This window comes from Passer domesticus, chromosome 9 (genome assembly GCF_036417665.1).
Source record: "Passer domesticus isolate bPasDom1 chromosome 9, bPasDom1.hap1, whole genome shotgun sequence".
In the NCBI taxonomy this organism is placed as follows: Eukaryota; Metazoa; Chordata; class Aves; order Passeriformes; family Passeridae; genus Passer; species Passer domesticus.
Window position 1 is genome coordinate 15,382,655 of NC_087482.1, and position 26,038 is coordinate 15,408,692.

The 26,038-nt window shown below is 52.5% G+C and overlaps 2 long non-coding RNA genes across 2 annotated transcripts; one reads left to right on the forward strand and one right to left on the reverse strand.

Moving 5' to 3' along the window:
• Positions 1-227: 227 nt before the first annotated feature.
• LOC135307220 (uncharacterized) lies at positions 228-7,594 on the reverse strand. The gene is made up of 4 exons (XR_010367940.1): positions 7,319-7,594; positions 690-761; positions 417-488; positions 228-329 (listed from the first exon to the last, which is right to left on the reverse strand). It is a non-coding gene; the product is annotated as an uncharacterized LOC135307220 (long non-coding RNA).
• A 1,768-nt stretch (positions 7,595-9,362) lies between these two features.
• On the forward strand, positions 9,363-12,753 carry LOC135307221 (uncharacterized). The gene is made up of 5 exons (XR_010367941.1): positions 9,363-9,436; positions 10,074-10,145; positions 10,452-10,565; positions 11,193-11,358; positions 11,884-12,753. It is a non-coding gene; the product is annotated as an uncharacterized LOC135307221 (long non-coding RNA).
• Positions 12,754-26,038: the final 13,285 nt, after the last annotated feature.

The following is a 26,038-nucleotide window of genomic DNA, read 5'->3' on the forward strand; positions in this document are numbered from 1 at the left end:
TGGCCGGTCAGCTGATGCCAAATGCCTTCCTGCAGGGGCTGGGCAGAAGCTGCAGCCAGGCCAGGCTGGGAAACAGCCCTGCAGGGCGTCAAAGCAGCAGCAGCAGCTGTGGGGCAGAGAGGCTGCCATGGACGCCTTCCCGCTGTGCCAGACACAGCGTGTCCAGATGTGCAGCCAAAGCCCCCGGCTGCTGAGTCCCAGGGGAAGCATGAGGGAAATGCACCCACCTTCTCCTGCCTGCTGCATTTCCTTCAGCATTTGCCTCATGTTTTCGGATGGATCATGGGGTTTGTGGTGTCCTGTGGCTTGGTCCTTCCCCCTTGGAGGACCTTAGAGCAACAGAATTCCATTTCCCAGGAACAGATCCCACAAAAGCAGGGCTCAGCCAGAGGGGTCAGCAGGGACACACTACTCACCCCTGCGATGGTTGCCAGGCTTCTCTGTAGGAATCAGCAAAGGAGCTGGAGAAGTCCTCCCTGCAGACACACCTGTAACTCAACAGCCACAGAAGCTTCTGCCATCTCTGCTGATCTGCACGGGCACCACTGAGCCGCAGCAGCGGTGAGGGGATCGTGCAGGGCTAGGGCACACACGTGCATGGTTCTGTGCTGGCACCTGCAGCGATGCCCCCCTGGCCCAGCTTTGGGCTCTGAGCTGGCAGCTCTCCCAGGGGAAAGGCCTTGACCTACCCTCAGCATCTCCCAGAGGCTCCGTCCTGGAGGTGGTTTGGGAAGCTGCACCACCTTCACCAGCAGGTTCAGCTGCAAAGAAAGACAGGACAGGAGACCTGTAAATCCACCAACAGAAACACCAGCCAAACCTCACTAAAATGTCACCACTACTCCTTGAAGTAAAATAGACTGATGCATGTTAATACCTAAGCTTGTAAGCTGTAAAACCCATTGTTATGAGAAGTAAAATATTTTATTTTAAAGTGTATTATTCATGAGGTTGTTTTAAGTGAACTGAATATTTAAGGAGTGATATGCAAATTTATTTCAAAAAATAAAATATTTTTGTGCTTTTGTTATAACAGACAAAAGAAATAGAAGCAAAAGCTAATGAAACACTGTAAAGAATATATTAGAACAATAATATGATTCGTGAAAAATTGGAAAAAAAATAAGTATATAAGATACAAACCAGATTTAAGTTCCAAGAAACACTAAAAGTAACATTAAATCAGATAGGGTATAACAAAAGCCGTTAGATATTTAATAAGGATCAAATTAAAATAAAGGAAAAAAGCCAAGTAGAGCTGAAAGAAAGAGAAGTGTACAGACTAATTACAACTTTACAGCTAAAATGTCAAAGAAATAAAACTATAACAATTAGAAATAAGCAGATGCTATCCTAAATCCTGAAAAACAATTTAAAAGGCTCTTATAAATCTTATGAAGTAAATACTGAGAATGAGACGAATGACACCAGTGACTAGATCCCAAGGTGTAAGCTCTGCTACCAAGAAGATACACATCTTGGCCCTTTGGCTGCAACCCAAAGGGGCTTTGAGAGAGCTAGAGTGTTAAAACTGCAGAGGATTATTGTCACTGTATCAGTCATCCAAGCCCAAAAAGAATGAGCCATATGCACACTCCCAAGTTAGTGTAGTACGCTATAATTTTAACAAATTCAGAAGGTGCACTATGAGTAGTAAAAGACACTGGAATAAAGAAAACGTGAAATAGAGCAAAAAGAAGAAAATGGCAAAATTTGTAAGCAATATATTAAAACTTTTTGTTCTGGAAGAGATAGAGAAGAAATAAATCCTGAGAGTAGAATAAAGCAAATTGCTCAAGAATTAGAAAACAAGAACATGAGACAGTTATAAAGACACATTTTAGCAGGCAACATAAGAAAACATGAAAAACTTATTTTACAAATATTACCAGCCTTAAACGACTATGGAGTCAAAATATATCTAAAGTACAATAAGCACATGCATTGATATAAAAAAATATAATTGACAATCCAAAGAAAAGAAATTAAAGATTTAGAATAATCTACCTTATGAGAAGAGCTGTTAATTTTATACCCTGACTAGTAGTATAAAAGCGTAGTTGTTAAGTTTTATAAATACTAAACATTAAATTAGAAAATAAGTAAGCTTTGTCAAAGTGTATCCTAAAAGTACAAATTTAATAAATTAATAGAGAAAGGGAGGGATTCTGATAGATTGTATGCACAAATTCATGCTGAGACTACAGTAATCTCGCCTAATGAAAATCCTAGCACAACAAAGGAGGGTTCAGGGCAATCAACATGCACCAAAATCCTAGCCTGAATATTCATCCCCAGAAATGCTGATTCCAGAAGATTATTTCTCTGACCAAACCTCAGCAATGTGCATTCAATTTGCATCATCTATAAGATAAATGTGTGCCTCCTAGAATGCATATTGCAGGAGATTTTCCTCTAACAAAGTGAATTTTTTACCAGTTTTGGGGAAACTCTCAGCAAGAGCTGCAGCAAGAAAGGAAAAAATACATGAATATGCAAAAAGGATAAAAACAACCATAAGAAAGCAGAAAAACTGCTGCCCTCCACACCGCTTGGAGCTTGGAAATGGACAAAAAAGACTTTGAGAGAGCTGTCCCTTCGTGATGCACAGGGGAGAGAAATGCCCCACCTGTCTCACCTGACGCTGTCAGCCTGCTTCAGGGCCAATCTGATATTTGCTTCTAGATTTTCTACGACTGAATTTTAATTATGGAATAAATTCTCCGTATTAATCAGAAAAAGCTAATTCATTTAAAACATCCGGGACTCCTGGAACCCTCATCAGGGACCCCAAAATATCCCTTTGTGCCTCTTCAGGTCCAGGCCCAGATGATCCCACAGAAGGAAATGTGCCCTCAGCCCAGGGACGCTCAGCATGGGCTCCCCCATCCCCTCGGGGCCCCACCGCTGGGCACAGCAGCCCCTGCCTGGCTCCTGCCTGCCCACACCGTGGCCATCCACGGCTGCTCCTGGGCACGGAGCTCAGCCAGTGCTGCTGCCGGGTGGGCTTTGCTGGTGCTACCACCAGGACAATCTGGTCACAGCTGCATCTCTCTACTGCAACAGAAGAGCTGATTTGGGAAGTGCTGTGTTGCCCCATTTCTTCAGCCCCACTAGCTGCCCACACCCACAGTGGCACTGGGCTGCCCCCAGAAAACTGTCGAATCTGGGCTGTGGCTGCAGGGCACAGCTGCTCTACAGCACAGGTGGACTGCCTTGGGGGTAGGACTGCCCTGAGGGTAGGGACAAGGAACAGGGTGAGGTCTGCTCTATGTTTTCCTAAGGTGATTACTCTACAGACCATCAGGGCCAGACCAACACTGCATTAAAGGCATACACCAACTTACAAACTTGGCAGGGTCCCAGGGCAGGATCCAATCTCTAGCCAATTGGGAGAAACTGAGGGTGGAACACCAGGCGGGGAATACAAGGTTTAAACCAATTGGGGATTACAGGGGAGGGGAAGAACTTAAACAAACCAATGGGATTCCGAAGGATACAAAATTGATAGGGAAGTTTCTAGAGCAAGGGGCAGGCTTGGAGAGGGACTGACATGCAATGGGAGGAGGAACAGTGAACAAAAGGGCAGGTCTTTGGAGAGATGGACAAGTGGGGCAAAACCAACATCACAGGGGGGAAAGGAGCAACCCATTGCTAATAAAATATGCTATAACAATAGAAAATAAGGGGAGGGGTATAAAACTGACTGCTAGGACTGAATTACAGTCAAAAATTTTGTTATATTTCTCCAATTACTGTATCATGAAAGAAAACCAAGCAAATTAAATGTTGCAGCAATTTTAATGAAGTAGCTGAAAAGTATATGAAATTGAATCCACTCAAAATATTGACAATATAATTTGGTTATGATAAGGGATAATTTGGTTCTTATAATAGCGCATAAGGAAAAATAACCGTGCGGGGTACACGGGGGGTATGGAGGGCAGGGCTTGACCCCTGTCCCCTCACATACAAATTGCCAAGCCTAAAATTCTCCTTTTTACACTGTACATCATCACCATCTCTTCCCATTTTCAATTTGTCACACTTGTATCTCCACCTTCATTATCACTTTTACCACGCATGCTCCACCATTTTTTAGGTGGTTGCAGTGTTCTTTGGGGTCATCTCTGATGAAGGCCTCTCCTCTTCCTCGATGTCCTTTGATTCACCTTTTGGATTACACATGCGCACCAAGCTGGTATAATGTAAGCCAAAGCTAATATCATACAAGCCAATACTATGTTCTAGCATCAAAGCAATAAATCTCCTATAATTAACATTTTCCTGGATGTCCAACCAAACTTTCCTCTCTTCTAACTAAATTCAGTAATACTTATCTCTTGCTTCTTCCTGTTCTGAACATCTGCAGGAGAAGGGGGGGAGCCCCTCCTCTCCCTTTCTTCCTTGGCATTACACCTTCTAACGGTTTTACTGTTTCCAAATATTAATTATTATATCAATATTGATTACTTTATAATTTTATCAGCAGGAATCACACCTATTTATTACAACATGAACTGCAATGGAGAAGCTCTGAGTCAAGGCTCGGATGAGCTCTTCAAATAATTTCCTGGCAGAAACAGATAGCCAAACTTGCCCTTATCCCATGCAAACAGAGGGTTCCAAAAATAGCAACACCTTCCGAGGCCCTTCTGGGCATCGGGAACACGTGTTGTGGTGCCGGCTGCATCTGTGGGAGCGATGGGGAGCGTGAGCCCGTGCTGTGCTGCACTGCTGAGCTGGCAGCACGGTGGATACGGGCAGGACGTTCTCTGTTTCCCCCAGAGCTGGGGCCTGCAGGCACCTTGCCGGCCCTTGGCACAGGCTGTGCCAGCCAACAAAGCCCAGCAGGCCGGGAGGAGAGCCCGGGGGCAGCGCAGCTGCTTGGGCAGTGGCTGCTGCCAGGGACACGGGCCAAAGCCATCCCTGAGCAGCCACTGCCACCCCTGGCCCTCCCTGCCCCGTCACAGCTCCCCCAGCCCCAGGGGACAGGCTGTCAAAAAGTCCACAGCCAGCAAAGAGATTGTCCCAGGAATTGTGTGCTGCTTTTCCTTCCTGCAGTTGGTCCCAGAAACATCCATCAGACTGCTGTAAATGCTCACACATGGTCTGATCAACCCCTATGCTTTTCCAGTCTGCTCTCTGAAATTCTGCAACAAATCCACCAATAAATTCCAGGTTACCTCTGTTTATTGCACACTACAGTTTCCTTCATTTTTTCCGAATAGCTGGAAGTTTCTATATATAGCAATGCCCTTGAGGATCTCTGATTCTTTTCAGTATTTTTTTTTCTATTCAGACATATGAAACAGCCTTATTGGTTTTTATTTTGGCAGGTCTGTTTTTTTTTTCTTAGCATGATGGTTTACTTATTACCTATATGTAAACTTGTTATTATTTATGGTTATTCATTCCCCAAGTAATTATTTTCACAATCTGTCATTCACTTCCTAGTTAATGTTCCATACATGAACAACTTGGACTCTCTTTTTATAGGAATAGAAAGATCTCAGAAAGCTGAATTTTTTATTTTGATGACACTCTTTCTGCCCACTCCCACCTATAACGGTGATTCCTTTTGAAACATATCTGAGGACATGTGGAGTTTTTGGGAAATGCTTAGCTTAACCTGGGTATTGGATTATTATTTTCAGTGCTATAAACCTACATTGCTTCAAGGTTCACACCACGGTCCTGATTTGTGGCTCACTGCATGGATGACTGTCTGAATTAAAACAATGTTTGTGAGGCAGCTGAAGAGCTTAGACCTCAGAGATTAAAATTCCTAGGAGGAGGAGGAGAAAGAAGAAAGGATAAAATCCAGATTCAAAGGGTTTTTTCTCACTTCTAGTATGCCAGAAGTATGGTAGACTACACCTGTCTTCGGATGTCATTTAGTTACAGAACAACTCTCTACAGTGCCAGATTCCAGGAGAAATGACTCAACACTTTGCCTCCCAATGCATCAGCTTTAATTCTAGTGAGAGGTAGCCTTAATTACAGTCCAATTAGAGCAAATCAACAAAGCAGTCTTGCCATTGTGTGAGTGGCAAGAGGAATTTGCTTGTGAACACATGAATATGTCCCACACAGTAATGAACAAAATTTGCCTTGACTTGGAAGAAAGTAGACAAGGAGCAATGCAGTATTTGGGTTTTATCCAGGGATAAATGGGGCAAGAAGCTGTAACAACTTAACCTGTTTTACAGAACGCAAGTACTGATACGGCCAATAATGAACCCACATGAAGGGATCTTCAGGACATTCCTTTATTTCTCTAACCAGGAATGGGAAGCAAAATGCTGGCATTTATCTGAACTGGAAGCCGTGTTCCTCTCCTTTTTCTCCTTGAGCACACTGTTATTTGCAGACTTCACTGCCCAGCCCATCAATCCTCTCGTGGCCAATTGCTAAATGGCACAAGTACCAAAATACAGGTGCCAGCATAATCAGCCCAGCACTAATGCAGCACTGCTTTGATGGTGCACAGGAGCACAGAATGGCTTGTGTTGGAAGGGACATTTAAAGGCCATCTAGTCCCAATGGCCTGCAGTGAGCAGGGACACCTTGAACTAGGTCAGGTTGCTCTGAGCAGGAGTTTGAATGTCTGCAGGGATGGATGTCCAGCTCTCTGGGCAACCTGTGCCAGGTTTTCATAACAAACAGTGTAAAAAATATGTTTCTTTCATCTAGTCTGAATTGACCATCTTTTAGATTAAAACCATTCCCCCTCGGTTTGGTCACAAAAGACTCTACTAAAAATTCTGTCCCATCTCTTTACAAGCGCTCAGAAGGCCCTGAAAGGCAGCAATCAGGTGTCCCTGGAGTCTTCTCTCTTCCAGGCTGAACACTGTCAGCTCTCCCAGCCTGTCTCCAAAGCAGAAGGGCTCCAGCCCTCAGAGCATTTTGTCCCTCCTCTGGACTAGATCCAACAGGTCCATGTCCTTCCTGCCTTGGGGACCCAGAGCAGGATGCAGTACTCTGTCGTGGTAGAGACCGAGACACTACAAAGCAACACACTCCATTTCCAGAAGGCTTCAAACCCTGTTTTTATTCTAGCCTGCATGCTTTTTCTCCATTCTTACAAAGCTCTTAACTTTACACTTTATTCATTGGTCACGAGAGACAAGCAAAATGCTCAATGGAATAGGGAGTTGCAGGTTTCTCTTATTTATCTTTCTTTCTTGGTTTTCATGTCAAAAACATTGGTAGGAAATTCTTTCAGGGGTAAACATGGATCTTGTTATCAAACTTCTCGATGGCTCACAGAAATCACTATAAAACCCCTTCCAGAGTACTCCCAGTAGGGTCTTACCTGAGCAGAGGTGGGGAATCACCTCCTTCAACCTGCTGGGCACTCTCCTTTGGATGCACATGGCTGGCTCATGTCCAGCCTCTCATCTGGCTGCAACACCAAGTCCTTCTCGGCAGGGCTGCTCTGCATCTCTTCATGCCCCAACCAGTGAGATCAGCTGAGCTGGGACTGTGTCACAGCCCTTGGGCAGAGCAGCTGGGCAGGATGAGCTCCCTTCCGAAGAAGGCAGATCCAGCTCCAAAAACAATTCCACCCTGGCCTTGAGGTCACAGAAGGCTCTGAGATCACAGAGGCGCCAGAGCCCCGTGGTTGCACAGCAGCACAAGGAGCCAGCAGTCAGTCCCTGAGCACAACTGTTGCGGCAGCAGCAGCGGTGGCAGCAGCGGTGCTGACATTGGGACAGCGGTGTCGGGACAGCGGTGGCAGCAAGAGCTGCGGGACTGGCAGAGGGCAAGGCACCATGGCCCTTGCTCTGCGCCTCTTCCTCCTGCTCCTCCTGGCCGTGGCCCTGTCTACCAGGGCTGCCCAGGCTGCTCCACTCCAAGCGTGACGAGCAGGTGAGCCAGCAGCCTGGCTCCCCTTTCCCGGGACAGCGCTCCCTGCTCCCCGGGAAGCACTGGGGATGGTTTTGCACAGGGCTTTAGGGATGGTTTCCTGTGTGGGAGTGAGAGAGCCCCCATGGTCCCTGGGTTCCTCCAGCCACCCATCCAGGGATGTTACACACGGCCTGCAAAGAGGGTGGAGGGTGGCCAGAGCCATTCCAGAGCTCCCCAGGCCCCTGTGCAGCTTTGGCCTTGTCCACTGACATCTGGCAGCCAAGGCCTTACCTGACCCCCTTGCAGTGCCCAGTTCTCTAAGGGAGAGGGGAATCCCAGCACACCATGGAAATGGGTCTGATCAGATCTGTGCTCCCCTCTAGATGAGCATACTAGGAAGGCTGCTTCAGCAGCTTGGCTCCATGAAGATTTCCAGGGTCTTAGCCCTCCAGCAGGTATGTTGTCAATGTTGCTAAAAGAATAATCATTGAGAACCTGGCAGGAAGCAGGTGACAGGAGCTTCTGTGGCTGTTGAATTACAGGTGTGTCTGCAGGAAAGACTTTTCAGGCTCCTTTCCTGGTTGCTGCACACAAGCCCCGCTCCCATGGCAAGGGTGAGTAGTGTGTGCCTGCTGACCCCACAGGCTGAGCCCTGGTTCTGTGGGATCCATTCACCTGAAATGCAAATGCTTTTCTTAAGGTCCTCCGAGAGGGAGGAACAAACCTAGAGGAGACAGCAAGTCCCTGGAGGCATCCAAACAGATGGACAGGATCTGGAGTGACCTGGAGAGACAACGTGGTGGGTGCATTTCCCTCATGCTTCCCCTGGGACTCAGCAGCCGGGGGCTTTGGCTGTACATCTGGACACGCCGTGCCCGGCACAGCAGGAAGGGATCCATGGCAGCCTCGCTGCCCCATGCTGCTGCTGCTGCTTTCACGCCCTGCAGGGCTGTTTCCCAGTCTGGCCTGGCTGCAGCTTCTGCCCAGCCTCTGCAGGAAGGCATTTGGCATCAGCTGGCAGACAGCCCAAACTGCACCATGGCCCACCCTGAGATCCCCTGCACTTTCCCAGTCTGTGAGCGCATCTGGAGGGGCAGCTCTTTGGAGGAGGCAGGGCCCTGGTCTTTCTCCTTAATCTTATCCATTACTTAGACAAGCATTGCCTCCTGAGGATGCCACATTCCCATTGGGAAACAACCCCACCTAATTCTCCTGTCCTTTTTCCTTTCTGCAGACATGGAAGGCGAGCCTGTGCTGAAGGCTGAGTTTCCCAGAGGAAGCAGTGGCTCCATGGTAGCCTCTGCTGCAGGAAGGGAGGCGATGCCAGGCACAGGCCCAGGAGGTAATTGCTGTGCCTCTGGGCCTGAGCCCTGCTGAGGCTTCAGCTGCCCTCTCTGCTGCTTGGGAGTGCAGGCACACAGCATTACCTGACCCCCTTGCAGTGCTCGGTTCCCTATACAAGGGGATCCCAGCACAGCATGGAACAGTTCCCATCTGTGCTCCTTTCTAGATTGGGAACGTGACTTCCATCACTGGGAAACGCTGTTAAAGCACAGTTTAAGGATGTTGGAGCTTGGTGATGGTAGGTTTTCAGCAACTCTTTGCTAACAGAGCAATCATTGTCCAAGTGTAATCATTGTCCAGAGTAATATTCCTCTGTCATTTCCCTTGACATCCTCTGAAGTTTGATGGATTCTGGAAATCCTGGCCTCCAAATTTCTACTCTTGTACCCAACAGTGATCCCACAGGATGGCTGTCAGTGGGAGGAAGGAGCATTTAGCTGTACATCTTCCTCCCATGTGCAATGCCAGTGTGTCCTTCCATGTGCTCTGTGCAGCCAGGGAGATGGGAAGAGAGGGAAGGGGCCAGGCCCAGGGCTGTGCCCCAGGGCTGAGCCTTTGGCAGCTCCTTTGCCAGCCCCAAGGAGCCTGAGCTGCTCCTGTTGCCACTGCCAAGCCCTGGCCCTGCCTGGGGCTGGCTTTACAGCTGCTGGCAGCTCCAGGGAGTCCTTTCTGCCCCCACAGCCCCCCAAGGGGCCCCTTCCATCCCAGTGTGGGGCCACTGCAGGCACGAGGTCCCCCTGCTCCTGAGTGGAAGGCAGAGCTGAGGGAGTGCTTTGGATGGCACCAGTCACCCAAGTGCCCTCACTTGCACTCGGGCCTGAAGGAGAATCTTCAACAGTGTCACAGCAGCTCTTCTGTCCTGCCGTTCTTCGCAGCTAACCCGGTTGGTGAAAGTGATCTGGCTTCCCAACCCACGTTCAGGATTGAGCCTCTGGGAGATGCTGAGGGTAGGTCAAGGCCTTTCCCCTGGAAGAGTTGCCAGCCCAAGAGCCCAAAGCTTGGCCAAGGAGGCAGCGCTGCAGGTGCCAGCACAGAACCATGCACGTGTGTCCTCTTGCCCTGCACAATCCCCTCATGATTTCTGCTCAGCACTGGCAGCTGTCTGGGGAAGGGAGGGCCCTGGCCCAGCCACAAAAGCCCAGATATTTTGTGAATCTTTTCCCAATTTTTGATAATCATGCTGCCCTGAAGATGCCAGCAAAGGAATGGGGAATTGTTCCATCTGATCCAACTGTCCTTTTTTGTTTCTCAAGTGATGGACAAAAAGGCAGGGCTGAAGGAGGTATTTCCCCGAGGAAGCAGTGGCTCATTGGCAGCCCCTGCAGCAGAAAGGAAGGCGATGCCAGACACGGGCACAGGCACAGCAGGTAATTGCTATGCCGGGCTCAGCCCTGGCCGGGGCTGTGTGGCAGCAGCTCTTCCCCCAGGGCCTGCCCTTGCCCATCCCGGCAGCAGCCAAAGCTGGAGGCGCCTCGGCTTCCAGGCCTCTGGAGCTGGTTCAGAGCCCGGGGAAACGGGACTGGTGCAGCAACGTCCCTGGCGCTGCAGCTGCTACGGAGCTGGCCCTGAGTGCCCAGAGGCCCAAGGCACAGGAGCAGCCCCGAGCGGGAGCCCTGCCGCCAGCCCAGGGCCAGAGCCAGCCCTGGCTCCCGACTGGGCAGGGGCTGCGCTGGGTCCTGACAGGGCCTGAGCCTGTCCCCTGGGGCTGGGGGAGCTGTCACGGGGCAGGGAGGGCCAGGGCTGGCAGTGGCTGCTCAGGGATGGCTTTGGCCCCTGTCCCTGGCAGCAGCCACTGCCCAAGCAGCTGCGCTGCCCCCGGGCTCTCCTCCCGGCCTGCTGGGCTTTGTTGGCTGGCACAGCCTGTGCCAAGGGCCGGCAAGGTGCCTGCAGGCCCCAGCTCTGGGGGAAACAGAGAACGTCCTGCCCGTATCCACCGTGCTGCCAGCTCAGCAGTGCAGCACAGCACGGGCTCACGCTCCCCATTGCTCCCACAGATGCAGCCAGCACCACAACACCTGTTCCTGATGCCGAGGATGGCCTCGGAAGGGGCTTCTATATGGGAACAGGCTGCTGGGCAGGGGTAATGGCAGGCCTGCTTATTTTGGACCTTATTCTCATGTTGTGCTGTGTCAAAATCTGGTGTTACTGGAAGAAGAAATGGTGAGTGGTCACCTTTCCCTGAAAGAGCTTCTTTTGAAAGTGTAATGTAGACAGGAACCATTCCCAATGAGGCTGCATTGGAGCTGTGGCCAGTCCATGGTTCTCCAAACAGCTCTGCTGAGGGTTCTGCTGCTGCCCAGTGCTTCCATTGGCCTCTCAATTGCTGGAACTTGTCCTGGGGGCCCCGCTGGGGCAGCAGCCAGTGCTGGCTCCCACTGTGTCTGGCTGGCCAAGAGCAGCCCCAGGGGCACGCGGCAGAGGCAGAGGGAGGTGGGGAGGAGAAAGAGCAGGGCCGAGATTGCCCTTGAAAGGCAGAGGCGCTCTGGGGCCCGCTCCTGGCCAGGGACCCTGCCCAGAGCCGTGCCCTGCTGGCCGGGGCCTTGAGGGGCAGCTGTCCAGCTGGGCCCAGCTGTGCCAGCAGCTCCAGCCGTGCTGGGGAGCTTTGCCAGCTCTGGGCCCTGCTGTGCACGAGGGTCCCTGTGTGCCACTGGCAGCTGGGGCCTCAGCCACCTCCTCTCTCCACAGGAGCACCTCTGGAACTTCACAAGTCCAGCCAAATACCTCAGTCATGGAGAACTTGGCCTGTCGTCGTGCATCTCTGTGCCAGTGTCCATTGTCCCTTCCACAGGTGTATTACCAGCTTGTAGCTGGAAGTATGCTACAAGCACTGCCTAGAACAGGTCCGTCTCTCCCTGAAGGGACTGGCCTAGCTGCCCATCCAGGACAGGAGGTGCAGCCCTCTAGCCAGGGAATAGATTATTCGCAAAGTTATATTTACTTGAAAAAATTTTAGATGTTTATTAAAAACCTTATTAGAAATATAACAGGACACTGAATAAAGACAATGTTACTGTGCTGGGAGTAGAGGATTTTTCCCACCACATTCTCATCCACACAATGGAGGTTTCACCTTTCAACTCTTTTGCCCCTCTTAAAGTTCTGTCTATCGACTCCTTCTTTGATGTCCAGTGCTGGAGTTTACTTCCTTACATCTCGCTTGGAGGTCAGGTGCTGCTGTCGTAGCAAGGTGACCCTCTTAAATGTCTCAAACTCAGGTAATCCCAAGATAACAACACAACAGGGGGTAAAACATATCTATAAATATATAAAACTTCTCTTAACATATATACATGATATTTATCCTTTATTGTGAGAGTCAACTGTCACTTTACTCATCTATCACAGGCTTGAGTCCAGGTTCAGCTCAGGTGTCTGTGTGCTACCACCAGCACTGGCGGAGCTGCTCGTCTGGGCACAGCCAGGCATGGGCAGGCAGCTGCTGGGCATGGGGCTCATCAGACCAACAGCACCCTCATGTTATCTTTGTCTTTCATTTTAAAACATTTAGATATATTTTTCCTTTGCAGCATTGAGGAGAGTTTTTCATAGAATACGGACACCAGATATTTGTTCCCCTTTCCTCCAACAGTTCTGTAATTGATAAAGTAGTTTTACAGTCAGGGAAACTTAGAATCTTCTGACACTTTGGCAATAAAAAGTAAAATTGCTTTTAATTCTTAATGTTCAGTCTTACACAGCCCAGGCACGACCGGCATAGCTCGGGGGAATTATCCCAAACAGGCTCAGGGCACTCGGGTTCTGAGCAGTCCTGCTGGGGTCCCTCCATGGGGACACATCCCGAAACCTGGGAGTGACTGCATGGGGTGCCCATGGTGAGGACAGGACAGAGAGGGAGAGCAAGGCTCCAGTGTGTCCTTAGTGGGCCTGAGCCTGTCCCCTGGGGCTGGGGGAGCTGTCACGGGGCAGGGAGGGCCAGGGGTGGCAGTGGCTGCTCAGGGATGGCTTTGGCCCGTGTCCCTGGCAGCAGCCACTGCCCAAGCAGCTGCGCTGCCCCCGGGCTCTCCTCCCGGCCTGCTGGGCTTTGCTGGCTGGCACAGCCTGTGCCAAGGGCCGGCAAGGTGCCTGCAGGCTCCAGCTCTGGGGGAAACAGAGAACGTCCTGCCCGTATCCACCGTGCTGCCAGCTCAGCAGCGCAACACAGCACGGGCTCACTCTCCCCATGGATCTTGTGGAGGTTCAAAGCAAGACAGGAACACGTGCCCTGATTCCACTTTGATGAATCCCAATGATTTTCTGCTTGCAGGACAGGCACAAGCAGAGCATGATAGGTATAGCAGAGCCTCTGTTCACTGTGTCACTTGCCATGGCCTCTTTCACAGTTGTATCTTTCTCCCTTCATATGTCCTGCCAAACACCTAAGGGAGAACTGGACTTCTAATTGCATGGCACATCTCCAGGCCCATGCCCGATGTCCCTGTGCCAGCTGCTTTAGCAGCTTGTTGCTGTGCAGATGCTGCCTCCAGCCAGACAAGGTCCTCTCCCCCTGAAGGCACTGGCCCTGCTCTCTGGCCCCTACTGAAGGTGGGCAGGGCTTGGCCCAGCTCTTCTCTTGCACTAAAGAGATGGAGCTGTCACCCCAGTGTCCGGGTGGTAGCAGCAGCAAAGCCCAGCCAGGATCAGCACTGGCTGAGCTGCGTGCCCAGGGGCAGCTGGGGATGGCCACGGGGTGGGCAGGCAGGAGCCAGGCAGGGGATGCTGTGACCAGTGGCGGGTCCCCGGAGAGGATGGGGCAGCCCATGCTGAGCGTCCCTGGGCTGAGGGACCTTTCCTTCCCTGGGACCATCTGGGCCTGGACCTCCTCCAATGGCATGCCCAGGAAAAGAGGGAAGCCATCAAGAGCCTGTGAGTTACGCAGGGATGGGCTGCAGCTTCCTCCCTCCTTGGTTAGCGGGCGGATTAAAAGAGGCCTCTAGGGTTTGTGGCAAACAGGAGTGGGCAAACAGGGCCGTGGCATGTCTCTGAGAGACAATTCACGAGGCAGTGTGCACAGGCAGGGCAAGCAGGCAGGGTTGCAGGTTTTCTTGCTAGGAAGGTTTACTGTGTGTTGTTTGCAGTGTTTCTGTTGGTTGCTTGGTTTTGGGGTTTCTGGTAGTAGTGGTTTTTACGCAATTGAAAACTGTAGTTAGTACAAGTGCATGTAACTAGATGGAACCCTCCAAAAAGGATGTGTCTGTCCTGACCCATTCCTGTGCAGAGTGTTTGAGCTTAGCAGTGGTTTCAGGGGGCAGTGAGGAGAAAAGCTGCCTGCGGTGTGAACAGGTGAATGATCTCCTTTCACTGGTGGCCGAGCTTAGGGAGGAAGTTTAAAGACTAAGGAGTATCAGGGAAAGTGAAAGGGAAATAGATTGGTGGAGTTCAGCCCTTCCATCCTTACGGGAGGCCCAGCAAGAGTCACAGGACTCCTATGCCGCACACTCTCAGGCAAGAGAAGGACACCTGGTAGATGAAGGGGAGTGGAAATGGTCCCTGCACGGGGAGGTTATGATAAAAATTCGTCCCAACCCCCTTCCCCTAGCCAGGGGCCACTTCAGAATAGGTATGAGCCCCTGGATCTAAAGAGTCGGCCAAATGATTAAGAAGAAAATTATCTGTCCGGAGAGCCTCCTAATTATGATTAATCTGTATACATGGATTGCCACCTCTAACATCAAAAAGGAAAGAATGGTAATCGTGGTGGGTGACTCCCTTCTGAGGGGAACAGAGGGCCCCATGTCAAGGGGACCCACCCCACAGACAGCTCTGCTGCCTCCCTGGGGCCCAGGTGCAGGATATTCCTGAGGGACTTCCTGGGCTCATTCAGTCCTCTGATTATTATCCACTGTTGAAACTCCAGGCTGGAAGTGATGAGATTGAGGAGTGTCAGGACCATTGAAAGGGACTTTAGGGCACAGGGACAAGTGGTTGATAGGACAGGGACACAGGTAGTCTTTTCCTCAGTCCCTTTGCTGGCTGAGAAAAATGGTGAAAGTAATAGGAGAGCTCATATCATCAACAAGTGGCTCAAGGGCTGGTGTCATTGGCAGAATTTTGGATTCTTTGATCATGACGCAGCTTTTATGGCACCTGGCCTGCATGAAACAGATGGGCTCCAGCTCTCTGTTAAGGGCAGAAGGTTTTTAGCTGATGAGCTTGCAGAACTTGTTGAGAGGGCTTTAAACTAGGTTTGAAGAGGGAACGGGATGCAGCTGGGCTGTCTGGAAGCAGGCCCAAGGGTGGTAAGCCTGAGTTAGGGATGAAATCAGCAGCCCAGCTGAGGTACATGGATACCAGTGCACACAGCATGTGTAACAAACAGCAAGAGCTGGAGGCCATGGTCCAGCAGCAGAGCTGTGATGTCATTGCCATCACAGAAATGTGGTGGGATGCCTCACATGGCTGGAGCACTACACTGGATGGCTACGAGCTCTTCAGGAGAGACAGGAAAGGGAGAAGAGGTGGAGACGTGGCTTTTTTTTATATTAGAGAGGCTTTGGACACCATGGATATTGAAACTAATGATGATGAAGTGGAATGCCTATGGGTGAGAATGAGGGGGAAGGCCAACAAGGCTGACATCCTACTGGGAGTCTGTCATCATCCACCCAACCAGGAAGAAGTGGTGGACAACTCATTCTATAAACAGCTAGAGGATGTTTCAGGATCATCAGCCCTTGTTCTTGTAGGTGACTTCAACTTGCCAGACATCTGCTGAGAACTTAATACAACAGAAAAAAAGCAGCCCAGGAAATTTGTGGAGTGTGTGGAGGACAAGTGTTGGTTGCAGCTGGTGGGTGAGCAGGGGAGGGACTATGTTAGATGTGCTGTTTGCAGATAGAGGTGGGCTGCGGGGACATGTGGTGGCTGGAGCCCGCTTGGGGCATAGTGATCATGAAATGATAGAATTTGTTGCATTGCAAGCTGATCTGTAGTCAGCATTAATCAAGTTCTAATAAGCAGTCCAGCTCAGCTCCATGAACTAGCCTCTGTGTCTGACTGACAGAAGCTCACATGCAGTGGGAACTCTCCTAGGATGCAGACATTGTCTTGGTTCAGAGTCTGGGGGCACACAGATAGACCAATGAGCTGTCTCGGCCCAGGAGATTTGAATGGGCTAGAAAAGAACACTCCAGACAATAAACAAGGCTGTTTTTCTGAGGAAACACGAGTGGTCTGTCTTATGTTATGTCTCAGACAGGGGAACACCAATGTATCAAGAATTCTTGGTATTTTGTGAAAACAGGAGGAACATCAATAAGACTTTTACACATGACTTTCAGAGAGCAGACTTTGGCCTGTTTAGGAGACTTCTTCAGAGAGTTCCTTGGGAAGCAGCCCTTAAAAACCAAGGAGTCCAGGAAAGGTGGGCATGCTTCAAAACAGAGATCTAGAGGGCACAGGAACAGTCTGTCCCTGGGTGCCGAAAGATGAGTCAATGAGGCAAACGCCCAGCCTGGATGGGCAAGGAGGTTTTGGAGGAATTTAGGAATAAAAAGAGGATGTATCATCTTTGGAAGGAGGATCAAGTCTCTCAGGAAGTTTTTAAAGGAGCTGCTAGAGCACGTAGGAAAAAAAAAATTAGGGAGGCCAAAGCTCAGTTTGAACTTAAAATGGTGACTTCTGTAAGGGATAATAAAAAAATGTATTTACAAATATATCACCGATAAAAGGAAGGGTAAGACCAACCTTTGTTCTTTCTTAGATGTGGGAGGGAACTTAGGAACTGCAGATGAGGACAAGGCAGAGGCGCTGAACACCTTCTTTGCCTCAGTCTTTAGTAGGAAGACGACTTGTCCTCAGGACAAGTGTCCTGCTGGGCTGGTAGATGGTGTCAGGGAGCAGAATGGGCCCCCTGTTAGCCAAGAGGAGGCAGCCAGAGAACTGCTGAGCTGCTTGGATGTTCCTAAATCTATGGGGCCAGATGGGATCCACCCCAGGGTGATGAGGGAGCTGGCAGATGAGCTGCTGAAGCCGCTCTCCATCATTTACCAACAGTCCTGGCTCACTGGTGAGGTTCCAGATGACTGGAAGCTGGCCAATGTGACGCCCATGTACAACAAGGGTGGGAAGGAGGATCCTTGTAATTATAGGCCAGTCAGTCTGACCTCAGTACCCAGTAAGGTGATGTAACAGTTTATACTGAGTCATCACACGGCACTTACAGGATGGCCAGGGTATCAGACCCAGCCAGCAGGGGTTTAGGAGGGGTACGTCGTGTCTGACCAACCTGATCTCCTTTTATGAGCAAGTGACCTGCCTGATGGATGCAGGAAAGGCTGTGGATGTGTCTATTTGAACTGCAGAAAGGCCTTTGCACTGTCTTCCACAGCACGCTCCTGGAAAAGCTGCAGCCCAGGGCCGGGAGAGGAACACTCTTTGCTGGGCTCAGAACTGGCTGGATGGCTGGCCCGGAGAGGGGTGGTGAACGGTGCTGCACCCAGCTGGCAGCCAGTCACCAGTGGTGTCCCTGCGGGCTCTGTGCTGGGGCCAGCTCTGATCAATGGTTTTATTGACAACATGGATGAGGGGATTGAGTCTTTCATTAGCAAATCTGCAGACAACACTAAGCTGGGAGAGTGTGTTGATCTGTTGGAAGGTAGGAGGGCTCTGCAGGGAGACCTGGAATGGTTGGAGGGATGGGCAGAGTCCAGTGGGATGAAGCTCAGTAGGTGCAAGTGCCTAGTCCTGCACTTTGGCCACAAGAAGCACCTGCAGTGTTCTTGGCTGGGGATAGTGTGGCTGGACAGTGGCCAGGCAGAAAGGGACCTGGGGGCACTGGTCACAGCCAGCTGAACATGAGCCAGCAGTGTGGCCTGGTGGCCAAGGAGGCCAATGGCTCCTGGCCTGTGTCAGGAACAGCGTGGCCAGCAGGAGCAGGGAGGTCATTCTGTCCCTGTACTTGGCACTGGTGAGGCCACACCTCGAGTGCTGTGTCCAGTTCTGGGCCATCAGTTTGGGAAGGACATTGAGTCGCTCGAGCACATCCAGAGGGGGCAACGAGGATGGTGAGGGGCTGGGAGCACAAGCCCTGGTGAGGAATGACTGAGGGAGCTGGGGGTGTTTACCCTGGAGAAAAGGAGACTCCGAAGTGACCTTAATCACTCCACAGCTCCCTGAAGGGTAGTTGTAGTCAGGTGGGGTTGGTTTCTTTCTCCAGACAGCACTGACAGAACCAGAGGACACAGTCTCAAGCTGCATCAAGGGAAATGTAGGTTGGATATCATGAAAATATTTTCCACAGAAAGAGTGATAAAATTCTGGAATGGCCTGCCAGGGGAGGTGGTGGAGACACCATCCCTGGATGGGTTTAAAAGAAAGACTGAATGTGGCACTCGGTGCCATGGTTTAGTTGTGGTGTTGGGACATGGGTTGGACTGGATGATCTTGAAGGTCTCTTCCAACCTGGTCATTCTGTGAATTCTGTATGAATACTGAGCATCTCCAGGGACACAGCCTGACCTGCAATGTCAGTAGGCGAAAAAAAAGTTTTGTGAATGGCCCTTTGATGAAGCAAAACATTTACAATCAGGGCAGGCCATTCATAGAGATGGGGGCACACTCTGGGGGTACAGCTAAGGCCATGAGGTCACAGCAGGGCTCTGGGGTCACAGCAGGCTGAGGTCACAGCAGGCCCTGAGGTCACAGAGGTGCCAGAGGTGCCAGAGCCCCGTGGCTGCACAGCAGCACAAGGAGCCAGCAGTCAGTCCCTGAGCACAACTGTTGCGGCAGCAGCGGCTGTGGCAGCAGCGGTGCTGACATTGGGACAGCGGTGTCGGGACAGCGGTGGCAGCAAGAGCTGCGGGACTGGCGGAGGACAAGGCACCATGGCCCTTGCTCTGCGCCTCCTACTCCTCCTGCTCCTGGCTGTGGCCCTGCCTGCCAGGGCTGCCCAGGCTGCTCCGCTGCAAGCGCGGCGAGCAGGTGAGCCGGCAGCCTGGCTGCCCTTTCCCGGGACAGCGCTCCCTGCTCCCTGGGAAGCGCTGGGGATGGTTTTGCCCAGGGCTTTGGGGAGGGTTTCCTCTGTGGAAGGGAGAGGGTCCCAAGGGGCCCTGGACAGCCCCATTTCCCTTTCCTCTCCCAGAATGTTAGACAGGGCAGGGAAAGAGGGTGGAGAGTGGCCAGGAGCCAGCCCAGTGTTCCCCAGGCCCCTGTGCAGCTTTGGCCATGTCCATTCACAACTGGCTCCCATGGCCTTTCCTTTCCCATTTCCTGTACCCAGCTCCCTGAGGCAGAAGGGGATAAAACACAGCATGGAAATAGTTATGATCTCTGCTCTCTCTAGATTTGGATGGCGACATAAATTATTTGCAAGTACTGGTGAATGACACTTTAAAGATCTTGGAAAATGCTGGAGGCAAGTTCTGAATTTCTGTTTTAACTGATAGAATAATCAGTGTCAATGTGGCAAGAGCTCATTCATGCCACTTTCCTCAAGGTTCTGTCAGGGTTGAAAGGCTGAAAAATTTGCTCTGCTCCCTTCTGGAGCCCTGAGGCATCCCACAAGATCACTGTCAGTGGGAGGAAGGAGCATTTAGTTGTCAGTCTTCCTCCTGTGTGCAATGCCAGTGTGTCCTTCCATGTGCTCTGTGCAGCCACAGAGAAGAGCAGAGAGGGAAGGGGCCGGGCCCAGGGCTGTGCCCCGGGGCTGAGCCTTGTGAGCAGCCTGAGGATCTCCTGCAGTGCCACAGGAGCTCTTCTGTCCTGCCTTTCTTTGCAGCTGAACCTGCTGGTGAAGGTGGTGCAGCTTCCCAAGCCACGTCCAGGACTGAGGCTCTGGGAGATGCTGAGGGTAGGTCAAGGCCTTTCCCCCTGGGAGAGCTGCCAGCTCAGAGCCCAAAGCTGGGCCAGGGGGGCATCGCTGCAGGTGCCAGCACAGAACCATGCACGTGTGTGCCCTCGCCCTGCGCGATCCCCTCACCGCTGCTGCGGCTCAGTGGTGCCCGTGCAGATCAGCAGAGATGGCAGAAGCTTCTGTGGCTGTTTTGTTACAGGTGTGTCTGCAGGGAGGACTTCTCCAGCTCCTTTGCTGATTCCTACAGAGAAGCCTGCCTCCCATCGCAGGGGTGAGTAGTGTGTCCCTGCTGACCCCACAGGCTGATCCCTGCTTTTCTGGGATCCGTTCCGAGGAAATAGAAATATTCCTCTTAAGGTCCCCTGAGAATGGAGAACAAACCCAGAAGGAACAGTAAGTCCCTGGAGGCATCCAAACACATGGAGAAGATCCTGAGTGATCTGGAATGATGCCGTGGAGGATGCATTTCCCTCATTCTTCCCCTGGGACTCAGCAGCCCGGGGCTTTGGCTGCACATCTGGACACGCCGTGCCAGGCACAGTGGGAAGGGATCCATGGCAGCCTCTCTGCCCCGCTGCTGCTTTCACGCCCTGCAGGGCTGCTTCCCAGCCTGGCCTGGCTGCGGCTTCTACCCAGCCTCTGCAGGAAGGCATTTGGCATCAGCTGACAGGCAGCCCAAACTGCACCACAGGCCATGCCCACCCTGAGAGCCCCTGCGATGTTGCAGTATCCAGGCTGATCACTAACGGCGGGTGTTTTGATGAAAGTGGGCCCTGTCCTACCTAGGATGTTTATGTCTTTGACAAGAATTGCCTCTTGAAGATGCCGCCTCTCCAGTGGGGATCAGTCTTACCTGATGAGCTGTTGCTTTTCCTTTCTCCACAAGTGGATGGAGAGGCTGTACAGAAGGCGGCGTTTCCCGAAGGAAGCAGTGGCTCCATGCCAGCCTCTGCTGCAGGAAGAGAGGCGATGCCAGGCACAGGCATGGGAGGTAATTGCTGTGCCTCTGGACTTGAGACCTGCTGTGGTTTGAGCTGCCCTCTCTGCTGCCTGGCAGTGCAGGCACAGCCCAGGGGAATTATCCCGAGCAGGCTCAGGGCACTCGGTACTGAGCAGTCCTGCTGGGGTCCCTGCGTGGGAGGCAGATCCTGAAACCTAGGAGCGACTGCATTCCCATGGTGGGGAATTGACAGAGCAGGACAGGAAGGCTCCAGTGTGTCCTGAGGGGCCTGGTTATGTCCTCTCCATTCAGGGAGGAATTTCAGGGGGAAGAGGAATAGAGGGAGAGAAGAAATTAGGAAGGGAGGGAGAGAGGGCAGAGGGAGGGAGGGATGATTGTGGCAGTGCCTGCTGCATTTTTTCACTAGTGCTTTAGCAAGAGTTTTAGCTCTGGGAGTGGGAGAGCCCAAATGCACCCCGGGCTGCTCCAGCCACCTCGCCAGGGATGTTACACAGGGCCTGCAGAGAGGATGGGGATTGGCCAGGAGCCTGCCCAGAGCTCCCGAGGCCCCTGTGCAGCTTTGGCCACGTCCATTCACATCTGGCTCCCACAACCTTACCCGACCCACTTGCAATGCCCTGTTATCTGAGGCAAAGGGGGCCACAATACACCAGGGAAATGGTTCTGATCTGTGCTCCCTTCTAGATCGGGATGGCAAATTGCACTATTTGGATGCCCTGCTGGATGATGGCTTAAGGCTCTTGAAGAATGCTGGAGGCAAGTTGTCCCTGTGCCTTTCTTAACAATATCCTGACAGCGCTGCAGGTGCCAGCACAGATCCATGCACGTGTGTGCCCTCGCCCTGCGCGATCCCCTCACCGCTCCTGCGGCTCAGTGGTGCCTGTGCAGATCAGCAGAGATGGCAGAAGCTTCTGTGGCTGTTGTGTTACAGGTGTGCCTGCAGGGAGGACTTTCCCAGGTCCTTTGGTGGATGTTGCAGGCAAGCCCAGCTCCCATCGCAGGGGTGAGTAGTGTGTCCCTGCTGACCCCACAGGCTGATCTCTGCTTTTGTGGGATCTGTTCCTGGGAAATGGAACTCTGTTGCTCTAAGGTCCTCTGAGGCAAAAGAACAAAGCTACAGGTCACAAGAAACCCCATGAGCCACTCAAAATCACGTGACAAATGGTGAAAGAATTACTGCAAACCGAACAAGGTGGGTGCATTTCCCTCATGCTTCCCCTGGGACTCAGCAGTCAGGGCCTTTGGCTGCACATCTGGACACACCGTGCCCGGCACAGCGGGAAGGGATCCATGGCAGCCTCTCTGCCCCACTGCTGCTTTCACGCCCCGCAGGGCTACTTCCCAGCCTGGCCTGGCTGCAGCTTGTGCCCAGTCTCTGCAGGAAGGCATTTGGCGTCAGCTGATAGGGAGCCCAAACTGCACCACAGGCCTGAGATTCCCTGAAATTTCATAGTCTCCAGGATGATCACTAAGGGCGGGTGTTATCATGAAAGTGGACCCTGGCCTACCCAGAAAATTGTGTGGATTCCTGATCCTTAACCATGACTTTCACAAGTACTGGCTGCTGAAGATGCCACCTCCCCAATGGGGAACAGCCCCACCTGATCCAGCCGTCCCTCTTCCTTTCTCCAGAAGTGGATGGAGAGGCTGTACAGAAGGCGGCGTTTCCCGAAGGAAGCAGTGGCTCCATGACAGCCTCTGCTGTAGGACTGGAGGCGATGCCAGGCACAGTCACAGGAGGTAATTGCTGTGCCTCTGGGCCTGAGCCCTGCTGAGGCTTGAGCTGCCCTCTCTGCTGCCTGGAAGTGAGGGCACAATCCAGGGGAATTATCCCGAGCAGGCTCAGGGCACTCGGGTCCTGAGCAGTCCTGCTGGGGTCACTCCATGGGAGACACTTCCTGAAACCTGGCAGTGACTGCACGGGGTGCCCATGGTGGAGAAAGGACAGAGGGGCAGAGCAAGGTTCCAGTGTGTCCTGAGAGGGCCTGGCTGGGTCCCCTTGGGCTGTGGGAGCTCTCCCAGCCCAGATGGAGGAAGGGCGGCTGGGAGGACAGGCAGGAGGGAGTTTGCGAGGGATACTTGCAGCACTGCCTGCTGCAGTTCTCCCCAGGGATTCAAGGAGCATTTTCCTTGTGCGACTGAGAACTGCCACGGGCCCTGGACTGCTCCAGGCACCTCTCCAGGGATGTTGCACAGGGCCTGCAAATAAGATAGGGATTGACCATGAGCCTGCCCAGAGCTCCCCAGGCCCCTGAGCAGCTTTGGCCTTGTCCATTCACATATGGCTCCCATGGCCTTACCTGATCTATATGCAGTGCCCAGTTCCCTGAGGCAGAAGGGGATCCCAGCACATCATGGAAATGGTTCTGATCTTTGCAAACTTCTAGGTTGGGATCAAGACATGGATTATCTGGGAAAGCTGCTGGATTATGGCTTGAGACTCATGGGAAATCCTGGAGGCAAGTGCTCAATGTACCTTTCCTGAGAGAATACACAGTGACCAGGTGGCAAGAGCTCATACATTTGCCCTTTCACTTAAGATCTTCTGAAGGTTGATGGAATATGGAAAATTTGCTCTTCTCCCTTCTGGAGCCCTGAGGGATCCCACAGGATCACTGTCAGTGGGAGGAAGGAGCATTTAGCTGTCCATCTTCCTCCCGTGTGCAATGCCCATGTGTCCTTCCATGTGCTCTGTGCAGCCACAGAGAAGAGCAGAGAGGGAAGGGGCCGGGCCCAGGGCTGTGCCCTGGGGCTGAGCCTTGTGGGCAGCCTGAGGATCACCTGCAGTGCCACAGGAGCTCTTCTGTCCTGCCTTTCTTTGCAGCTGAACCTGCTGGTGAAGGTGGTGCAGCTTCCCAAGCCACGTCCAGGACTGAGGCTCTGGGAGATGCTGAGGGTAGGTCAAGGCCTTTCCCCCTGGGAGAGCTGCCAGCTCAGAGCCCAAAGCTGGGCCAGGGGGGCATTGCTGCAGGTGCCAGCACAGAACCATGCACATGTGTGCCCTCGCCCTGCGCCATACCCTCCCTGCTCCTGTGGCTCAGGCACGGCAGCGGTTTGGAAACAGGAGAGCCCTGACCCTGCCCTGAAAGCCAAGACATTTTCTGAAACGTATCCCCATGTTTAACGCACATGACATCCTGAAGATGCCAGCGCCCAAATCAGGAAGTCTTCCATCTAATCCAACTGTCCTTTTTCCTGTCTGAAGTGAAGGACCAAACATCTGTGCAGAAGGAGGCACATCCTGGAGGAAGCATATCCTCATGGGTAGCCCCTGCTGCAGGAAGAAAGGCGATGCCAGACAGGGGGACAGGCACAGCAGGTAATTGCTGTGCTGGGCTCAGCCCTGGCCGGGGCTGTGTGGCAGCAGCTCTTCCCCCAGGGCCTGCCCTTGCCTGGCCCGGCAGCAGCCAAAGCTGGAAGCGCCTCGGCTTCCAGGCCTCTGGAGCTGGTTCAGAGCCCCGGGGAAACGGGACTGCTGCAGCAACGTCCCTGGCGCTGCAGCTGCTGCGGAGCTGGCCCTGAGTGCCCAGAGGCCCAAGGCACAGGAGCAGCCCTGCCGCCAGCCAGGGCCAGAGCCAGCCCTGGCTCCCGACTGGGCAGGGGCTGCGCTGGTTCTTGACAGGGCCTGAGCCTGTCCCCTGGGGCTGGGGGAGCTGTCACGGGGCAGGGAGGGCCAGGGGTGGCAATGGCTGCTCAGGGCTGGCTTTGGCCCGTGTCCCTGGCAGCAGCCACTGCCCAAGCAGCTGCGCTGCCCCCGGGCTCTCCTCCCGGCCTGCTGGGCTTTGTTGGCTGGCACAGCCTGTGCCAAGGGCCGGCAAGGTGCCTGCAGGCCCCAGCTCTGGGGGAAACAGAGAACGTCCTGCCCGTATCCACCTTGCTGCCAGCTCAGCAGTGCAGCACAGCACGGGCTCACGCTCCCCATTGCTCCCACAGATGCAGCCAGCACCACAACACGTGTTCGTGATGCCCAGGATGGCCTCAGAAGTGTCTTCCATATGGGAACAGGCTGCTGGGCAGGGTTAATGGCAGGCCTGCTTCTGTTGGACCTAATTCTCATATTGTGCTGTGTCAAAATCTGGTGTAACTGGAAGAAGAAATGGTGAGTCGTCATCTTTCCCTGAAAGAGTTTCTTTTGAAAGTGTAATGTAGACAGGAAGCATTCCCACTGAGGCTGCAGTGGAGTTGTGGCCAGTCCATGGTTCTCCAAACAACTCTGCTGAGGTTTGTGCTGCTGCCCAGTGCTTCCATTGGCCTCTCAATTGCTGGGCCTTGTCCTGGGGGCCCCGCTGGAGCTGCAGCCAGAGCTGGCTCCCACTGAGGCTGCCTGGCCAAGAGCAGCCCCAGGGGCACAGGGTAGAGGCAGAGGGAGGTGGGGAGGAGAAAGAGCAGGGCCGAGATTGCCCTTGAAAGGCAGAGGCGCTCTGGGGCCCGCTCTTGGCCAGGGACCCTGCCCAGAGCCGTGCCCTGCTGGCCAGGGCCTTGAGGGGCAGCTGTCCAGCTGGGCCCAGCTGTGCCAGCAGCTCCAGCCGTGCTGGGGAGCCTTGCCAGCTCTGGGCCCTGCTGTGCACGAGGGTCCCTGTGTGCCACTGGCAGCTGGGGCCTCAGCCACCTCCTCTCTCCACAGGAGCACCTCTGGAACTTCACAAGACCAGCCAAAGGCCTCAGTGCGGGAGAACTGGGCCTGTCATCATGCATCTCCGTGCCAGTGTCCATTGTCCCTTCCAGAGGTGTATTACCAGCTTATTGCTGGAAATATGCTGCAGCCAGTACCTAGAACAGAACCGTCTCTCCCTGAAGGGCCTGGCATCGCTCTCCATCCAGGACAGGAGGTGCAGCCCTCTAGCCAGGGAATGGATTGTTCCAGAAGTTATATTTACTTGTAAAAATTTTAAATGTTTATTAAAAACCTTATTAGAAATATAACAGGACACCGAATAAGGAAAATGTTACGTCGTCGGGAGTAGAGGTTTTTTCCCACCACATGCTCATCCACACAATGGAGGTTTCACCTTTTAACTCTTTTGCCCTTCTTAAAGTTCTGTCCATCGACTCCTTCTTTGATGCCCAGTGGTGGAGTTTACTTCCTTACA